This window comes from Ascaphus truei, chromosome 1, assembly GCF_040206685.1.
Source record: "Ascaphus truei isolate aAscTru1 chromosome 1, aAscTru1.hap1, whole genome shotgun sequence".
NCBI classification, from domain to species: domain Eukaryota; kingdom Metazoa; phylum Chordata; class Amphibia; order Anura; family Ascaphidae; genus Ascaphus; species Ascaphus truei.
The window spans coordinates 125451811-125466064 of NC_134483.1; the positions used below are offsets into that span (position 1 = coordinate 125451811).

The 14254-nt window shown below is 38.7% G+C and overlaps 1 protein-coding gene across 2 annotated transcripts in view; it reads right to left on the reverse strand.

Annotated features, from left to right (window-relative positions):
- ZNF462 (zinc finger protein 462) overlaps positions 1–12838 on the reverse strand; it is a 74597-nt gene extending 61759 nt beyond the window's left edge. The window contains exon 1 of one of the 2 annotated variants that reach the window (XM_075594402.1): positions 12189–12838. The gene's annotated coding sequence lies outside the window, so the exon portion shown is untranslated. Of the gene's footprint in view, positions 1–11015; positions 12082–12188 lie in introns of those variants that run through there. The other variant, XM_075594411.1, reaches the window with a different exon arrangement.
- Positions 12839–14254: the final 1416 nt, after the last annotated feature.

Sequence of the window (14254 nt, forward strand, 5' to 3'; positions counted from 1 at the left end):
ACCCACAAACATTTCCTCACATTCAAGGCTGTATACACTTCTCTGCATCTCCATATCTTTGACATCCTATTCCCTTTGGGGTTTTACTCAAGACTGTCTGATTTCTACTCCACCTGTCTCTGCTGCTACACTCGCACAATCTTTCTTCCTCTCTGCCCCCCTTCTCACAACTATTTATTTTGTGAAGTGTTAATGACATGGTCAGTATATATACAAGTATATATGGATAAAAAAAAGTCCGTGTTGCATAAATTATACTGTCAGAACAAAAAACAGATTTTTTTTTCCATTATAAAAAAATATATAGTTTAGGTTTCAGAATAAAATGACACTGTAAATCTGACTATTATCACAGTGTAACGGATACAGGACTATATTTACTTTGTAGTCTTTTGCCACAAGACACCTTCCAATGTTGGGAAACACCTTGCAGCCAATTCAAGTCAATAGGCTCCAAGGCTTCTTCCAGCGCGGGAAGGTGTCTTATGGAAGAAGACTTCTTAGTAAATATGGGCCATAAACCAAATCAATCTAGAAAGCACTCCATTAAATACCTTATAACAATACAAACATACACTGTCCACTGTACATCAATTCCATATTATAATATATGGGTAATAGTCTAGTGGTCTTTATAACAATACAAACATACACTGTCCACTGTACATCAATTCCATATTATAATATATGGGTAATAGTCTAGTGGTCTTTATAACAATACAAACATACACTGTCCACTGTACATCAATTCCATATTATAATATATGGGTAATAGTCTAGTGGTCTTAATATATTCACAAGTTGAAATGTTACAAACCTGTCACTATTATTTTTTTGTTTTTACTTGTGTATATGGGTTAAAAACCGATGGGGGGAGGGCTTTGGGAGGACAGGCTTTTATGAACTTCACAAAGCTGTCAGGGAGATTGCATATGGTGGAAAGTTCCATTATCAACCATTCCACAAGAGAAATAAGTATCTCACAAAAAAAAACAATTTAAGAAAAATGCTTAATTAACCTAATGGACCTTTATAGTGTATATGGTATTGGAGTGTTTAGCAGACCATAACAGAGACACAAATTTAAGATAGAAGAAAACCCGCAGGCATATCATATAATAATGGCAGAAGACAATACGTTATTAAAGAAATGCAAAAATCAATATAGTTAGGCAAGGAAAAAACTACAGATGGCTTACATGCTGGAAGAGGAAAGCAACCAATTTACGTCTTCACTTATAAGTGAATTGTAAATCGGGAATAGCTTGAAACACCATCAACTCTGGTATGATCAGGAGTGTTTTAAGTTTTGCCAGGTCTATAAACTGTAAAGCAAAATGAGCCTTCAAATGGAGGCATTATTAACATATTAATGCATAACCTCCTATATTCAAACTTCACCTTTAAGAGATTAAGCAAAATAGCTTTATATATTGAGACTTTTATAGGCTTATTTTTAGTAGATTTCCACATAATATTCAATAAAACTGTCTCAACCTACTTACTGTCTATATCAGGCAAAGTGCAAATACTTATTGAAATTTGTCAATATATAGTTTACAGCCATTTTGAAGGTAATACTTTGTATTTCTCCCATAATGTGTAATTGAGGAGAAATAGTAACATGACAACACACAATCTGTCTTCTAGAGAATAGCAACCCTAACGCTGTTTAACTACTCCCATAGAGAAACGTCTCAGTTGTATGGATGCTAAAGAAAACTTTGCTATGTGTTCAAACAACGTGGTTTTACCCCTCGGGGTTTTGTGTTTTCTTTTTACAGGATTAAAGCATGGTCTCCGGAGTTGAACCACGTTGATTTCGGTTCCAGGAACCCTCTGCTTTCCTAGATACTTACAACTGAAGGTGCTGCCGGTAGCAGCTCCCGCTCGGCACAGAAAAAGGTCGGTTTCAAAAGTTCCCACGGGCAAATAGGAAGACACATCATCATCCCTTGTGACTTCCTTTTGGTCCAGGTGATCTTTAAAGACAGAAGATACCGACATCACCTTCAGATGCAAGTATCTAGGGGAGCAAGGGGTCCCTGGGGCTGAAATTAATGTGATTCAGCTCCTAGGACCTCTGCTTCATACCTAGTTGGGGAAATATTATTTTTTTAAAGGCAAAGCTCCTTGAAGAACCTGCTATGGGGCAAATGGCAGTGACATGTTAAAAGGTTTTCATTTAGTTGATTATATATATATATATATATATATATATATATATATATATATATATATATATATATATATATGCAAATACAACTGTATACAAGGCCTTGGGATGATGCAGGTATTGCTGTATGATCTGCCAGTCCAGAAGGGACTGTGCCATCATTGCCATCTTTAAGTGTCTATATTTTGCTGTTATTTGTACATTTTTTGTGTGTTCACCTTTATCAAGGAATAAATACAATTTGTTATATCTAAGTCTCGTCCCTGTGCAAACCCAGGTATATATATATATTTATATATATTTTTGGTGTAAATTACAGCCTGTCATAAGCTACCGTGACAAGCTTGTAACTTTCCCGTGGAGGGTTTTAGTCACTTTTTTTACTCACCATAACTTAACTCAGTATTATATATATATATAATCCACAGAAGCAGCCGGCACTCCACTTGCAAGTAGAAAAAATTGGGCGCTTGTCCCATAAAGCAATAATAAACCATACGATACCGTTTGAAGCACGAGATCAGGAGACAGCACTCTTGTAAGTTTGATCACAAGTTTTTGTATTGAAAAAGACACATAAACCGACGTTTCGCACCACCTTGAGAAAGGTCCCACTGGGGGACCGAAACGTCAGTTTATGTGTGTTTTTCAATACAAAAACTTGTTATCAAACTTACCAGAGTGCTGTCTCCTGATCTCGTGCTTCAAACGGTATCGTATGGTTTATATATATATATATATATATATATATATATATATATATATATATATATATATATATATATATATATATATATATATATATATATATATATATATATATATATATATATATATATATATATATATGTATATACAGTGGTTGACAAATCACCAAAAAATCTACTCGCCACACAAAAAAATCTACTCGCCACCTAGTACCAAACGTGTGCTGCTTGGGCCAATATTTACTCGCCCGGGGGTTAAATCCACTCGCCCGGGGCGAGCAAATGTATAGGTTTGTCGAACACTGTGTGTGTATATATATATATATATATATATATATATATATATATATATATATATATATATATATATTCTAACATAAGCTGCCACTATGGAAGGATTTGATCTCCTCTAGCCACTGTCTTATGTGCAATGTTAACAATAGTTTGCACAGGTAAAAACCCCTTTCTAGTCTCATCTATATTGGATCTCAGACAAGGACAAGATGGGCTAAGGTCAGTTGCAACACTTGATTGAGAAGCAATCCGCCATTCAGAGAATGAGTTGAAAATAAACCAATTTAAATGTTTGCTTTGGCCATGATTAGATTTCCAATTACAGTATTAATTTCTGCAGAAAGTGCTGATTTCTATCAGCTAAAGACTGCACCTTTTAACTTGAGCATGAGCTACAGAAGACCAGCAAGGAAAACATTGCAAATGTCTGCTTGCTTGGGATTTATTAAGTTATAGTTGCTGCAAGGGGCCCTGGAGCTGGAAAGAAGATATTCAGCATTATTACCCAGTATGTATGTATGTTCATGCTCAATGCAATGGAATTTTTTTTCCCTCTTGAACATGATCTGCTGCTTTAAACCAGAACTGCAGAGAGGGTTGGCTTCAAAATGTTATGTATCAATGACAAAGCTGGTCTCATGAAGTATGAAAAGAAATCCCATCGTGTATCTTGGGTTTCTTCAGTACTGCAAGACCGGTTTTCAAGTACATTTAGTTTCCTTATCTCTTCGTCCAAAACAAGATATGAATTTGACTTTATGTTGTTGTAGACTCAGCCTAAATCTTCTTACATCTTCTAGGTCACCACCAATATAAATAAAATATGTGAGAAGCTCATGCAAGTTGAAAATGTCAAATTGGAACTGAGTGCAGATATATTTTCGCCTATTAAGGAATTCTGACCTTGTGAAACAAAATAGAAGAATGTCTACTTACTGATGTGTGAAGGTTTTTGGTTGTAAGCATTACCTGTTTCCCCTATTCAGAGAAACTCTTTAATAAGCTCAAAGAAGGTAACTAATGTCCATTTGTTGTGAAAGAGTATGGTTAGAGAATGGTTAGAGTATGGTTAGAGCAGTAATACTACATTCCCGCTTTTTTCTTTCTTATTTTAATATGTAAAGAATGTGTCAATGTATAATTCTACATTCTTACCTACGCTGGCAATCCTTTGGTGCTCCCGTTATAAATCTGTAAAAATCCTCATTGTGTGCCTAACAAAATGGCCACCAACTAGTTTCAATCAATCTTTCAGTCAGTCAGTGTAACTCAGCAGCAACAATGCATCCTGATATTAAGCCAACATTGACTACTGTTACAGTTTGCAGTTCAAAATACAATACAGTTTTGTATTAAAATAATCGTGGCACATGCAGTAATTGTTACGAACCAACCGAAAGGCAAGTACTATTTCTCAATTATGGCAAGTGCAGTTACTCACTCAAAACCCACATACAGTACTTAAATCAAAGTGGAAAGAGGGTTGGGAAATTGTATTACCTAAAATGTTATGACCTTTTAGCAACAATCCAATATAAAATGAAGAAGCATAAACAGAAAGTCTGTTTAATGTAGTGTGTAGATTTTATTCCCGGGTCAATGCAAAGCGAGGTTTCCATGAGTACGACATTATTAGTATTTAATAAAAGGTTGAACTCAATGGACATTGTCTTTTTTCAACCTAATCTACTGTGTAACCATCACTCATAACAGTCTTCCTAAAACTCCTCAAGGGATTGGACATAGTCACATAAATAGTTAAGTGTTAAGTGAAACGCATAACTGTTAACAGTTTAACAGATGACTTCAAGAGCTGGAGAAACATGGGTTCTTAATAAAGTGACTATATAAGTGTAACAGGGTATGTCTCTTTCTACCTGTCTTTCCACCTGTTATGCAAGTCCCTGCTTGCTGCAGGCTTTAACAGGTTAAACCTGTGGGCTTTTGACCCCTTTGTGCTCCTCTTTGATGGACAGGAGTGCAGTGGTGATTCATGGCCTGTGTGCAGCCTATCAGGGATAGGTACAGACAATTAGCCCACCTCTGCTTCCTGAGGAAGAGGTAGAGCCAAAACGTATTCAGTCTTGTTCCTACACTGTTGGAGAGAGGAAGCAAAGAGCTGTCAGTCTCTCCTATGGCAGGATGAGCGTGCTCACCCCCAGCCTCTGAGCTGGGGGAACATCTGACTCGGGAAGAAGGCCCATTCTATCAGGGTCAAACACCCTCCAGAGGTTGGAACCTTCTGACCCCTTCACCACTGTAAGACCATCATGCAGTGACTGCCAAATAAAGATCCCCTTGTTCTATTATACACCTGTCTGGACTGAGTCAGTGAGAAGGTGTGCGATAGTGCTTCAGAGGGAACTGCTCCTGGTACTTCCAGGATACCTACTGAAGCTGGATGCGCTGACACCGAACTATGATGACATCAAAATCCTGTCCTGGTCTCCACTACATAGCAGATCAGTTCAACTCTCCTGGACCTACAGGTATGACTCAGCACCACATGATAGTAAACAGTAGATCTCCCAGAGGGGGGGGGGGAAACAGTGCCACATAAGCGATAAATCACAATGAGTATAACATGCCACAAGTACTCATAATTGGAGACATGTTTTGAAACTCAAAACAAATACAGGTGAGCCGACGAGTATTCTAAAACTTGTCTTGGAAAATCTGGGGCTATCACCAACAAGACCCAGGTACATGCTGGGTACATGATGCAACATTTCAGTGACATTTCTGCAGACTAATGGCCCATCGGATTAACACAGTAGGGGTCCCTGGCAATTAATCCGATGGGCCATTAGTCTGTCTGCAGAAATGTCACTGAAATGTTGCAGCATGTACCTGGGTCTTGTTGGTGATTGCCCCAGTTTTGTTTTAGAATACTCGTCGGCACTACAGTAGATTACAATTTCCTTTATTATAGAAAAGGATTTTAAAGAACGTCCAAGTCCAAAGTAAACATATCAGCTCTTACAAGTCTGTGGGGCTTATTCTATCTAAGCCGAATCGGCCAGTCGGGCCATTTTTGGATTACATTTCACATTGACTTCAATGGAAATGTTTGCCCGAAAACAGCACAATCCACCATTTGGCTGATGTTGAATAAGCTCCCATCTATCTTATTGGTTTTAAAAATGTCTTCTATAGGAGAACGGCCCGATTGAAATGCGTTAAGCATTAACTACAACAACTTAGACCTAGTCAGTTATCCTGACCGTGAGAAGCTTTGATGATTCTTACCATCTTCTCTACTCAATGTTTAAACAACGTTTTTTCAATAATGAAAGCTTTAAGGGGGATTAAGTGTGAAATTCAACCAGCTAGTTGTGGTGTATAACCTGTGGCTCTAGAGATGTCAAACGATTGCTTCTTTCATCATTGTTTTTGTGTTGAAATTCTAATTGTATTAAAATAATAAAATCTAGCTGTACAATTTTGGCTGATAGCTGACATATGCAGTCCATTGAGAATATGAAAGCCAATTAGTTTAGAGGCTTTACCACCTATGACAGGAGCTGGTTGTAGCTTCACCGTTGGCAAGTAATAAGTCTTAACTGACTACAAAAGAAATGTCTCCAAATAAATTCCAAGAGAAAAAAAAAACAAGTCTAAACAGAAAGAATGTACCTTTACTGACTTCATTGTAGGAAGGTTTCATTAATACTACTTATGAAAAAAGATGACGACAGCATTGTTACGGTGCTCAGTGATATACTTTACTAATGTAATATTTATATAGGGCATTACATGAAATTAAAGGTGCCAATTGAGTACCCATGTCACCCCCTACCATACACACTTCCATACCTACACAAAGAGTGCTAAGTAAATATTCATACACAGATTTAATCACGATTTACAATGCAGTAAAATAAATACTTTACCTAAACAGGTAAAATTATTTTACAAAAAGTTAAAGTTACTCTCCCTATAAAGTTTGATATGGTATTTATTGTCAAAAGTAACATCATTAAGAGACTCAACATGCAGCTCAAAGGCTAACCCAAATATTACTAATAACATACACTAAACAAACTCATATGCCTTATACAATCTACTTATTCACAGTGATGACATTAATACACAAATACAACAACTTATATAGTGTATATGTAAAAACAATTGAGCTTCCATTTTTTAGGGTTACCATTTACTAGTTGTTTCCCTTAACAAGATTCTTTTGAAACTAAAACTCGAAGACTTCACTACTTCCGATTTACTTTGTGTCTGAAATGAAAAGGCCTATGAATGGAAGATTAGCATAACATTTACCAGATGTCTAAGCGTATGACACTTTGGGCAAAAGATTCTCCCAGAATTATCTTTGTTCATGCTCTCCATATAATGCAATAGTGAAATGTCGTACATTGATGTTACCATTTGCTTTACTGCGAAATGGACAATAAATCCAATGGCTCTAGACTTCTTAAAAATAAAATACTTCAAAAATGCAATTGTAGTCACAGAGTGGGACAAGAAAAAATTCCCAACACTGGTTAACAATCACAAATGCCATTTCCTTGATCAAGTTTAATTTCTCTCGTTATATTCAAGTAATTTTAGATGGCCTAATATTGCTTCCAATCCATCCATTTAACATCATGAAATGTATGTTGCTCAGTGTGGCTAGCTACTAACAAACACCTTACAAATCACATTCTTTTCCACCATAAACCCCAAGCCCCTGAAATATTTTGAGGGAGCTACCGGTGCAGAGATTGTTTAACTTTTTAAACGAAACCGAGAATCAGTTAAATCAATTAAGACATCATTAACACAAAACGATGAGATGTAAATTCTACCATCTTACATTTATAATAATGTTATCTCTCAGAACAAATACACATGACCCTGCATACATAACTTTACATATATGCACATGAACACCAAATTGAAAATGAAAGATCCTAATCTTCCTCCAAAACTATGCTTTTGTGCAAGTATGGCCTTCTAGAACTGGTGGAGACAACGAATGATGGCCCATTTTTACTAAGCGGTGCAAGTCCATCAGCCACTTTTCCAGCACTGGGAGACATTGTTATCCTATTCAAGTCAGTAGGCCGTTAAGTGAATTATGGAATAGCACCACTTCATAAATATGGGCCTAAAAATCTGGCAACATTTTAGATGTTGTAAGACATGTCACACAACTCATTGACCTGAGATCATCCATTCTAGTCTATTTCAAACATGAAGTTGCATTTTAAGTTGTCGAGATACATTAGGCCAGCGGTGTTCAACCTGTTTTTGATTAAGAAACATATTGTGAAATTTTGCGAAATCTCAACCCAAAATAGCGCATCTGACAACAGATGCATTGTAAGGAACCCCAGCCTTCTCGAATAGCGCGTCTGAGATCAGATGCATTGTAAGGAAACCCAACCCTCTCTAATAGTGCCTGAGATTAGATGTATTAAAAGGAACCTCGTTCCTCTCCAATAGTGTGTCTGAGATCAGATGCATTGTAAATTCTTCTGTATTTGGTACAATTTTCAAATTACCTGAAAATTGCATGGAACCCTTTATGGATGCTTGCAAAACCCAGAGTTTCTAAGAGCCCCTTGTTGAAAAACCACTGCATTAGATGGCAATCATGTTGAGAAATTTATAAAATATATATCTTTATGACGTTTAACTGAAAGCTATTTACAGTGTGTAAATGAGGTTTTCATGAAACAAATGTTTCCCAGTAATCAAAAAAAAACGAAATACTACTTACTGATAAATCCAAAAAAATAACCTGTATGCTACACCATAGATCAGACCATACAATAGGAAAGTGATGTATACAAATTATAACTTTTTCAACACTGTCAAAACACTAATATAAATGTAAATAAAAATGATCAACAATTGGTTCTTCTATAGTGGTATGTGCAGAAGAAAGCTGCATGGCAAGAATATTGTTCAAGGGTAATTCATCAAAGGTGCTGAAGCAGAAGTGGACAAACCATACACTCCTCAAAATCACAGATGAATCTTCTCTTAAACTTAGTTACCTATAAATGTTTAACTTTATTGGCCATCATAGGGTTTGGTCTGGTTTCTTAACCTTGGTTCAGTACCCAGTTTTAGACACTTTTTCAACAAATCTATTTTAAGAATAAAATTACAACTATCAATACAAAGAAACAAGCAAAGATGGAAGTGCACAGCGATTGGTTTATCAACTGCTGTGCACTTCCATCTTTGTTTCTTCATATTCACTCACGTGGCAGGAGCAAGCCAACGATACCTTCAACGACAGGGAGTCCGTGAGTACTATTTAATATCCAACTTCAATTGAAAACTGGATTGTTGATGGACTTTGTCATTGTATTATATGGGAGATAGCTCTAGATCTGTATCTGTGAGGTTTTCTATGTGGCACGGGGGATCACTCAATGATTCACCTGGTCAGACACGAGCCAACCAAGATACAGATTCAAGACATGAGCATACTCCAATTTCTCAACACAACTCAATACATCTACTCACATATTGGAAATCTTGTTTGACCCCAAGCCAAGGAGGATCTCTTTTTTCTTGTATGTATTATGAACACAGCGATACTAATTACAATAATAATATAGCTACTCTCAATATAAGTTTTTGAGCGTTGGTATTGGACCCATCTTCTAAAATCCTACAAATATCAATACAACAAGTTATGTAGAGTTTACAATAAAAATCAGTTTACTAATACCAAACGATTCTTAGGAACTTCACCATCTTAATGGAACAGGATTCATTTCAACATAGATTGAGGAGTTACAAGAAAGATTTATCTTACCAATGCCACACTGGACCATTTATGACATCTTAAAGTGCCACAAAATATAGAAGCATAAAGTGGACATATACCTTTGGCAGGCAAACAGGCTTGATTAAATAAGGCAGAAAATACGGTCCAGCCAATTCTCCACCCATTTTGGGTATTAGTAGAGAGCTCAGGTAATGATTATGATAAATATTTCCGACTGTCTTTCAATTAGGATAATGGAACTGGTATGATCTCATCTACCATTTTCTTCTAATAACGCCATTTGTAACGAAGCCCACCTATGTTCTTTTAAGTACGGACAAGCTTCTACGTGGTTGATAAGAAACATACGTCTAATCATCGCAATGCCTTATGCAGAAATAAAAACAGCATAAATGTTTCAGGATTTATAAGAGAACAAGAGTAATGGTACAGTTTGACAGTTGTGTTCACATTCACATAAAAAGAGTAACTTAGATGGAGACAGCTTTCAGATGCAAAAGAAAATTCTGGTCAGAAAAGGTCCTTATTTACCCTGTCATCTTTCTGGTGCACGCATTCATCATATCGTTTAATGTTGAAATCTTCCAATCAAACTAATAAAGAAATGTACTGGGATACATTCAAGTGATATAACTTGTACTTTAAAAAAAAGGTGTAATGATTTGCTAAGTTAATGTTACATTGATGACCTAGGACATTATGATTCCCAAGGCCACACGACTAACCAAGTTCCAATGAAATATTTCAAAAATAAGGAGGATTATCAAGATTGTATTCAAGAAGAGGTTCGAGACTCTATGATGTTCTTCCAAAGGAATATTAATACATGTTGCAACAAAACTGCTGACAATAATATTTTTTTTTAAAAATCTAAGGATTCCTACACATTATTTTTGATGGATGATACAAGTCACAAATCAAGACAAACCATAATGTTAAAGGTTGAGAGAAAGCAAGTTTCTTGGGCATTAACATTACATAGCAAACGTCCATATCACTGGTGCTACTCCCCATCTCAGCTTTGTCTACTTTGAAGCATGCTCTCCTCCATTTTCTGGTGGAGCTACAGCATGACATGGCTTACCTGACTCACAGCTCTCTGCAACTACTGTAGCCACTTCCTCTGCAAACATACAAACCAGCTTCGTGAAACCACTTCGAGAAGAAGGAGGGGGCTGATGGAATGGAAACCCTAGCTTGGAGGTTCTTCAAACATTCATCAAAATAAACTTGTATTGCCTATTAAAGTCCTAGGATGGTGGTTTTGTTCTGGTCAGTATAGCAAGCAACTACAATTAAGAGAGAGGAAGTTTGCTGGAGGAAGCTTCGAGTGTATTTACTTGAGAAGCTTTGTGCTTTGGAGTCTGGACAGAAACCAAACCAGACAGCCTGCAAATGGAGGACAGTGAGATATAGACAGTAGAGCAGAAAGGGGCAGATGTGGGTCTGCTTTGGTCTTTGCCCTTGTGTGTGTGCTTGGGAGACAGAATTAAAGTGGACAAGAAGTGATGATGTCTAGCTCTGTCCTTTTTCTTTTCATTAAAAGCACAGCATGCACAATGGCTTCTCTTCTCCTCCAAGCAGCCCCTTCAGAAATACCAGCCTGGAGCTGCGCGACAACCCCCACCCCCTCCTTCCCTCCCTCCTAGACATGAGATTCCGACCCAGAATTCAACCCTCCAAGTCAGGAGGGAGGGGAGCCAGGAGACCTCTAAATAGGCAGGAGGGAGGGGGGGGAGCAAATCCAAACCAAGCAACTGATAGAAAGAGGTCACCCTATTGCTTGGGTCGTTCAGCCACCGAGCTCTGCTCTCACTAATTCCTCCCCCTCTGTGTCTGTCTCTATCCCCAGCTTCTTCACACATACAAGTGCATGCAAACCTCACCTCTAATGCCTCTAGTGCCCCCTTTTCTTTCCTCTCTCCTAATTCTCAAATTCATTTTAATCTCCACCACTTGGGGGTGTTTGGGGGAGAAAAGGAAGGGGGGGTCAATTATTGAATTCATTAATTAGCCGCCCTTCATCTCCTCCTCCTAACCATATCCACCACCTCCTTTTCTTCTCCAGACAGCAATCTAAAGAGGCTTCCCACCCCTCCAACTCAACAGTAATATCACAAGTCACCCTGTCCACACACACACACACCATACGATTATTATTGTTAGGGTGGGGGTGTTGGTGGGATTATGGAGGTAGACATATAAAAACAAGCGAACAATAGCAATTAGCTGAGATGACTTCAATGCAAGAACTTACAGAGTGCCCGGGACGCAGCCGCTGCTCCAGCTTCTTCTCGTTCTGCTCCTTCACGCCGCTTCCCCTGTCCTGCTTTATATATATGTGTATGCAAAGATATATCTGCGTGTGAGCGTGTGCCGGGGGGTGCTCTCGCCGTGTGGCAGCGGAGACAGGATGGTGGCTCTGGTTGGAGTTGTTTTGTTGAAGTCTCATGTGCTCTTGCCAGGTCTCAGCAATGGAGGATCGCCATCTTTCCTTTTCTTTCTTTCTCCTCCTCCTCCTCTCCTTCACTGGCTGCTGCTGCGGCTGCAGATGACCTGAAAGATCCGTCTCTCTCACTGAATGTGTGTGTGTGTATGTGTCTCTCCCTCTCTCTCTGTGTGAATAATGAGCAACCAGAAGGGAGAGGGAGAGAGCGAGAGAAGACAATCTCTTCCACACAAAACGCGAGAGCGCCAGGGGGTGCGCGAAGCCTTTATAACAGCAGCAACGTGTAGGCACACAATAGAAGCCCCATAGGCTCCAAGAGAAACGCCACACAAAGACCAAGCTGGGCAACCAGGAGAAGGCTGTGCTGTGGTCAAGAATAGAGGTGGACTAGGAGATTAATAAAACCCACAAGTTAACGTTTGGGACACGCAACCTGACCCCTCTCAAAGGAGGAGGAGCAAGAAGAAGGAAGAAAGGTTCTTAAAACAAAGTTATTAGCTTCACACACTAGTTGAGGTCTGTTGTCTGGTCAGACTATGTATTTGCAGAGGGAAACCTCTGCTCGTGATTATTTAGCTCGCTTGGCTATCATTTTATTTTTTATTTTGTGAAGGGCTGGCACATGCAAATGAATCAACTGTAGTTTATCTGTGCCAACCACACAGTCAACACTGGGCTGCAACGAGGAAACCTCCCACTGGTCGTAGCTAGAGCAGCCACCAAACCAGATCTACTGTAGCAGATGAGGGTTTTTTTTCTGCCTTCTTCCTTTGTTGAAAACAATTGTCCTCAGTGTCTTCTGAAGGAGTCTGACACGTATTTTGAAGTCTTCTCCTGGAGACTGGGCTGCCTCTATATTTCAATTCCTCATGAAATGTCAGGAAATTCTGGAATCCATTAGATTGAACAATTCCTCAATGATACATAAATATGTTATGGTGCAAAATTAATTTTCCATTTAGGATTAACCCAATGTATCTTCAATTATGGACATTTCCATGGATCCTCATCATGATTACAACTCGTCCATGTTGTAAAGCAAGACTTAACTGGCAGAATGTAGTGATGCTTTAAAGGGCTTCTACATTTTGTTGGCATTTCTTTAATAGTCATCATAAATATTCCATGTATTATTACTCCATAAAAATCTATTTATTAGATTGTGTACTAACAACCCAATAAAACTTGCTATTTCCCCCCATGTATCTGCATACTTTTTTTTTTTAGAAGATTCTGTAGTAGGCGAACAAGGTTTTAGCTCCATGTGACCTCCTTATTCCTTTGGTACCACAAATTAGAATATAAGATCATTGGGCAGGTATTGTATTTCTGACTTCTGTTAGGTGCAGTTCAGTTCCAAATGACCAATTTGTCACATACGGCGCACCTGTGAGCACTTGACTTGCACATGGGACAAGGGTTAATACACCTCTCTAGCTGAGTCACTTTTCTCCAAACATAGACCCTCAAATGACATAGGCTGCATCCACACTGCCGCTGACCGCGCTTGATGTTGGCGCTTAGCACGGTCAGCACAATGAATACACGCGGCACGCACGTGCCCGTACGCTCACGGGCACTAGGCACTTGCTGAGACAGATCAAATTGTCTTCCAGGCGCACCGAAGGGTCACATGACCTCCTCAACCAATCAGCACCAGTCACTGCTCGGCCACGACCCTCCCCCCCCCCCCCCCCCCGCTCACGCTTAAAAAATATATACTGGACAGCTTAGCGCTCATGCTTGGAGAGTTGGTGACGTCACCGCTCTCAAGCATGAGCTTGGTCAGCAGCACAGTAGATGCAGCCTAAAATCTTTTCTCAATCTGACCCAATATAATCTGTCATAAACAGCACACTTGTGAGCACGTGATT